The sequence below is a fragment of the Brassica oleracea genome, chromosome C3 (genome assembly GCF_000695525.1).
Source record: "Brassica oleracea var. oleracea cultivar TO1000 chromosome C3, BOL, whole genome shotgun sequence".
In the NCBI taxonomy this organism is placed as follows: domain Eukaryota; kingdom Viridiplantae; phylum Streptophyta; class Magnoliopsida; order Brassicales; family Brassicaceae; genus Brassica; species Brassica oleracea.
The window spans coordinates 32221569-32228833 of record NC_027750.1 but is presented as its reverse complement, the minus strand read 5'-3'; the positions used below and the strand labels follow the sequence as shown (position 1 = coordinate 32228833).

At 43.2% G+C, this 7265-nt stretch overlaps 1 pseudogene; it reads left to right on the top strand.

The window, feature by feature from the left end:
* LOC106330394 overlaps positions 1-7265 on the top strand; it is a 16141-nt pseudogene that overhangs the window by 1460 nt on the left and 7416 nt on the right.

The window sequence follows — 7265 nt, the reverse complement described above, 5'->3', positions numbered from 1 at the left end:
ACCCCCCCCCCCCGGCAAGAAGAAATCAGCTCTCCAGAGATTAGGTAACTCTATACGAAGAGGAAGAAAACGGCCCCTAGCCCTCCAAATCTACCAGGAGCAAGCTCCATAAAACACAACATTCTCCAGGGATCTCCCTCAACACATGGCTTCCCATATGCCTCCCCTGTTCTGTCTCAGAGGCCGAGGAGCAATGCAACTTCTAAGGGAAACAGACAAGCACACCTCCCTGCTGAAGCAAATGAGGGACGTCATTAGGATTTTCCCACCAATCCTCCTCCACTTCCTTAGTCGTCTTGAGCTGGAACTGTTGTGGTCTTGGGAACCCACAGACAGTTCTAAAGCTCAAGGACATTTGTGCGAAGAGTTCCCCTGATATTCTCTTCTTATCAGAAACAAGGAATGAAGATTGCTTTGTCCTCAAGGAACTGGAACCCCTGCGTCTGGAATCTTATTTCCTGGTCTCTCCTAGCGCCACAAGTGGTGGGGGCTTAGCTTTACTCTGGAAAAAAGAACTCAATATTCAGATTCTGGACTCAAACCCAAACTTCATTGACACTCAGATCAGCTTTAAGCAGACAATGTTCAATGGTACTTTCGTCTATGGGGCTCCAGAAATACCAAACATGCAAGCAGTTTGGGACGGTCTCTCCACCATCTCAGAAACACGCGAACTCACCGTGGTTCCGGACAGGGGATTTTAACGAGATAACTAACAACTCAGAGAAATCTGGAGGTAGGGAACGCCCTGAGAGCTCCTTCACTGCTTTCCGATCTTTCTTATCTATGTGTGACCTCTTTGATCTCAAGCATACTGGAAATTTCCTCTCCTGGAGAGGTAAACGTCACACCCACCTTGTGAACTGTCGCCTAGACCGAGCTATGGCTAACAGCTCTTGGTCGGACCTCTTCCCCAATGGACGCTCTCACTATCTACCTTTCGAGGGCTCTGATCATCGGCCCCTCCTTTCAACCTTTGATTCAAAAACGAAGAAACAACAAAAAGCGTTTAGATATGATAAGAGACTCCGCGACAACACTGAAGTCTCTGATCTAGTAGAGAAAGCTTGGCTGGAAAATCCTAACCTGGATGTTTCTGCTCGCATCAGTAAATGCAGACACATTATTGCAACTTGGAGCAAGCGCAACTACATCAATAGTCAACGCCTGATAGAGAAACTTAGAAGGAGCTTGGATGTAGCAATGACAGACAACCTTGCTGATGACCTTCTGATATCTTCCATCAACCAAAAGCTCCTAGCCGCTTACAGAGACGAGGAGGAATTCTGGAAGCAGCATAGCCGCTAGCTCTGGTTGACTCTTGGTGACAAGAATACATGACTCTTTTACGCTTCCACAAAGGGACGCAGATCCCGAAATAGAATCACCACCATCGAAGACCAGACAGGCAACCCAGGGTTTGAGGATGAGCAGATCACGGACGCCATATCACATTACTTCCAACAGATCTTTACCTCTATATCTCCACCAGCCACTGAGGTCGTCAACAAAGCTCTAACTCCGTGTATATCCGCGTCGACAAATGAGCTGCTCATCTCCCTGCCCTCAGCGTCTAAAGTGAAAGCAGCTCTCTTTGGTATTCATCCTGATAAAGCTCCGGGGCCAGATGGCTTCTCGGCTAGTTTCTTCCAGTCTAACTGGAATGTGGTGGGGCCTGCAATTATAAAAGAAATTCAGATCTTCTTCGGGACAGGCTCTCTACCCAGCACTATCAATAGCACACATATCAGACTAATCCAAAAGTCCAAAGTCCTAAACAAGTGTCTGATTATCGACCTATTGCCCTATGTAACGTCTACTACAAAATCATCTCAAAAATCCTTGTCTACGCTTGAAGCCAGTGCTAAAGGATATCATATCTGAAAACCAATCTGCTTTTATACCTGATAGAGCCATCTCCGACAATGTGCTTATTACCCACGAGATGCTTCATTACTTGAAGACTTCAGGAGCGACGGTCCACACCTCTATGGCTGTTAAAACAGATATTAGTAAAGCCTATGATAGGCTGGAGTGGCCTTTTATACAAGCTGTTCTAGAGAGACTAGGTTTTCATCAAACCTGGATAAATCTGATCATGACGTGCATCACCACAGTGTCCTACTCTTTCCTCATCAACAATGTGGTTGCTGGTAGCGTCTCCCCACAACGTGGAATACGTCAGGGAGACCCCCTCTCCCCATACATCTTCATACTCTGTGGAGAGGTACTCTCGGGACTCTGCAAAAGAGCTCAAATCAATGGAACAATGGCAGGGATAAGAGTCTCTAGAAACAGTCCTAGAATAAACCACTTACTTTTCGCCGATGACACAATGTTCATTACAAGGACTGACCCCCAGAGCTGTACTGCGCTCCTCAATATACTCCACAACTATGAAACAACGTCAGGGTAAATGATTAATGTGGCTAAATTGTCTATCTCTTTCTCTGCCAAAACATCACAAGACGTCAGACTTAGGGTGAAACAACACCTACGCATTGACAAAGAGGGAGGAGTGGGTAAATACCTTAGGCTGCCTGAGCACTTTGGAAGAAGCAAACAGGATCTGTTCTCATCCACTGTAGACAGAATGGTACAACGCGCTCTAAGCTGCCCCTCACGGTTCATTTCGATGGCTGGTAAAGCTGTAATGCTACAGGGAGTCCTCTCCACCATGCCCACCTTTGCAATGTCATGCTTTGAACTACCTGTAAGTGTTTGCAAACGCATCCAATCAGTCCTTCCACGATTTTGGTGGGACTCAAAGGAAGGAGAAAAAAATATATGTTGGATTTCGTGGGACAAACTTACACTGCCTAAGAGCTCTGGCGGCTTGGACTTCCGTGACATCCAAGCCTTCAATCAGGCTCTGCTCGCTAAGATAGCTTGGCGTCTACTCACAAAACCTGAATGTCTCCTATCTCGTATCCTAGGAGGAAAGTACTGCAACAACTCCCATTTCCTCAAAGTCGAAGCAGCAATCTCTTACTCTCATGGATGGAAGGGTATCCTACTCGACAGAGACCTTCTTGTGCAACACCTTGGTAGAGTAATCGGAGATGGTGAGACGACGTGCGTTTGGAAAGACTCCTGGATCAACCCAGAGAAAAATCTGAGACCTCAGGGACCTGTGTTCCTACAAGATCAAGATCTCTTAGTCTCTGATCTTCTATCTCGGGAAACAAAGGAGTGGAACCTAGCAAGAGTCAAGAACCTCTTACCAGAGCTAGCAGACCATATTTTAACGCTACGACCAAGCAAGCTCGGTGCACCAGACTCTCACGTCTGGAGTTTCCACAGCTCGGGAGCGTATTCAGCAAAGTCAGGCTACCTAGCCCTACAAGCAACAAAATTTCAATCGACGTCATTACTCTTGGACAATGAACCTGATGAATGGAGCTGGAACAAGCATATTTGGTCTCCTAAACTATTACCAAAGATCAAAATGTTCATGTGGAAAATTGCACAGAATGCTCTACCTACCATCGAAAATCTACAGAAACGGGGGATGCAAATCACTACCTCCTGTTGCCGCTGCGGGGAGCCAGAAACTACTCTCCACCTGCTCTTCCAATGCAACTTTGCGAAGGAGGTGTGGGCGCTTGGGCCATGGAGTGTGACTTTCATTCCATCATACCGAGTCTCTTTCAAATCAGCACTCATCGCGTCTCGCTCCTGGTCAAATCTTTCACCTTACGGCTTCACTAGGAATGCTTTCCCATGGATATGCTGGTTCATTTGGACATCGAGGAATCAACTACTGTTCGAAAAGAAACCCTCCACAGCATGATCGGTGGCCCTCAAAGCAATCATCGCAATCAAGGAATGGGAACAAGCGTAAAGTCGAACCAAAGGGTCTCTGCCTCCTAATCAAAACACCCTCTCCACTGCGCTACAAACGCATCATCCTCAAGAGATGATATGCAATACAGACGCAGCCTGGAGGTCGGATTCGGGAAAAGGAGGCTTGGCTTGGATCTTCACCAATCAGGATGGTGCAGAGTTTGATAGAGGGGCGCTTTATCAGGAACACATCTCCTCGGCTTGCATGGCCGAGGCCCTCGCAATCAGGCACGCTCTTCTCAACGCTAGGGATCTCCACATCAACAACATATGGCTTCGCTCAGACTCTCAAGTGCTCATCAAAGCAATCTCATCGGAACGACGATCGATTGAACTCTACGGGGTGCTCTCGGATATCGCATCGATCTCCTCATCCTTTTCTTCGTGTCGTTTTAGCTTCCTAAAGAGGGAATTAAACGGGCCTGCAGACTCATATGCCAAGCTATGCTTGCTTTCTGGCCGAAGCCCATGTAATTCCTGAAAAAAAATTAATTAAATGAAATCTCATGTTGTCAAAAAAAAAAAACACCGTTAAACACATAATAGAAACACTAGATTCGTATATGGCCGAAAGTTCATACATGGCCTGGCCCTATCAAATTTATCAGCCATTTAGCAAGCTCACCAAACCCGAATTGCATAATAATTATTGTTGAGGAATGACAAGAGAAATAAGGGTGTTCCTAGCGCTGGCAAAAAACCCGGATCCGAAGAACCGAACCGAACCCGATCCGAAAAAGTAGTACCGAACCCGAACCGAAATTGGTTAAATATCCGAATGGGTTCAAAATTTTCGTATCTAAAGAACCGAAACTGAACCCGACCCGAACCGAAATATCTCGGGTACCCGAATGTAACCGAAATAGATTTATATACCTAAAAATATTACTTATTTTTAGATTTAATATATATTAAAAACATTCAAAATATATAAGATACTTTTAAGTTGTCAAAAGTAAATGTCTAAAATAGCTAAAATATATTCAAAACACCAAAATACTTGAAATATCTATTGATTTTCTATCCAAATATTCAAATCAAACCAATTTATATGTTAATTTTAGGTATTTTGACATATATTATGCAAATTTATATGTAATATATTATTTTGTTTTATAGATTTTGGGAAATTTTAAGCATATAATGAATATTAAAATTTTAAAAATAATTTGAATTAGTTATCCGAACCCGAACCGAACCCGAACCGAAATTTAGAAATACCCGAATGGGGCTTAAATTTTTAAACCCAAAAACCCAAAACCCGAATAGATCCGAACCGAACCCGAATGGATACCTGAACGTGGACCCCTACCCCTAGGTGTTCCAAAAAAAAAGTGTACCCAAAAAAAGACTAGAGAAATAAGGATTTCCGGTGGGTTTGCGATGAGATTTCTAGGAGATCAACAATGGCACAAGTTGTGCCGCACAACCATCCATGAAGAAATACGATCAAGGCAATGGCTTATGTGCTAAAACATGACAAGGCTAATCTGACAAAGAACATGAGCAAGTATGTTGGCATAATATTTTTTTAACCAGCAACTATGTGCCGCACAACCATCTATGATTATTAACGTATGTTTTGGCATAATATTTTTCACTAAAATACTATAGTGTTCATGTTATTACAATTTCATTCTTAGTGTGAGTGCATACTTTTGTCATTACCAATACCGCTGTTTTCATGTTATCCAGAAAAATGTATTGAGTTAAGAATCTCAGTCTTTTGTTTTGAAGCTTCAGGTAGCACGTGAATGTATGAATTAAAAATTTCTGAAGTTGAAACCCGTTCAGAACCTACAAGAAAACATAAGTTTAACGACGGCGGTATTCCCGTGAGTTCGTCGTAAAAGAGGCTTTACGAGGAATTAGCGAGGAAACACGTTTCGTCGTTACTCGTTCGTCGTAACGCATATTTCCTCGCCAATTCGTCGTAACTTAGCGAGGAAAAGATTTCGTCGTAAAGACGAAGTCAGCATTTCGTCGTAAAGACCACGTAAATATTTCACGTAAAGAGGTCGCTATATTTCCTTGTAAATACCTCGAAAGGTGTTCCTCGTAAACTACACGTAAATATCTCGAAAATATTTCCTCGTAAAGTACACGTACATACCACGAAAGTATTTCCTTGTAAAATACTCGTTTATCTTTCCTCGTCATTTCCTCGTAAATGTTTCCTCGTAAAATACTCGTTTATTGTTCCTCGTCATTTTCTCATCAAGTTTCCACGTAAATAGGTCGTAAATTAGCTACGAATTTACTTCATTTTTTTTATTTTACAGAATTTAAAAATATAATTTAAATAATTAAATTTATTAATAAAATTAATTTAAAAAAAAAAAAATCAATACCAAAATAGTTTATATATAGATAAGTTTTGAATTTATAATTCAACAACAGAAAATAAAGAACTAAGAGTCGTTCATCGCCCGGTAGAATTCATCACTCATCCTCTCTACATCCGCCTCGGGATGTGTGTCCTCGCATGTTCCTCAACAAGGACTCACATTCCGGATTTGTGGCCGCTACAACGTCCAAGAAGCCCTCGAGTCCACCCACACGAGCTGTAACGCAGAACGCGTCGAGTCCATCTCATTACGCAGCTGAGCAGACTCTCTACGCAGCTGCTCGGACTCTCTACGCAGCACAGTGACTTCATCTTCCTGTGTCTGAGCATAAGACGATGTCGCTCTCGGAACATCGTTGACGGAACCAATCCCCAACGTACGTCCTTTTTTCTTAGTGACAACCTTAAAAACAAAAAATAAATATTGTTAGTAAAAATTTAAGGTTAAATTAAATGAATAATAAAAAAAAATTAAAATTTAAAAAATTTTACCTCCTCGTAAATCTTATCCACTTCAAGTGTGGATAAGGTGACGGGTAATCCGTCGGTGGACTGCTGGGTCAGCTGGGTCTGGCGGCCGTAAACCTGAGCAACCAAGTTGTTGAAGATTTGCTCGGACTTGCCATCTAGAAATTGGCCCGCCTTATTCTTTTGGGTCCTCTCGTAATGTTGCATAAGAGACGGGAGTTGTCCCGTCTCTTTGGCCAAAAAACATTTAAGTTAGAATATACATATATATATATATATATTAAAATTTTAATTAGATAAAATATTTAATTACCATTTCCAAACGGACACCGGCATGGGGTTTTTGGCCCGTAGAGTGAAGCATCGGCCCGCGGCCGTGCTCATCTACCGTGTTACGGGAGGCAGAGCAAGCCTGTGCGATTCTGATGGACTCAGGATTCCGCCAATAACGGATGAGGCCATCCCACACATCCGTGGTGAGCTCAGCGGGTTTGCCACGCTCATACCCCTTCACGATCCAGTCACCCTTCCAGTTGGAGATCGTGTCCAACAAGCGAACTTTCGCCTTCGCGTAAAACGCTTTCCTCACCCTCTCATTGACCCC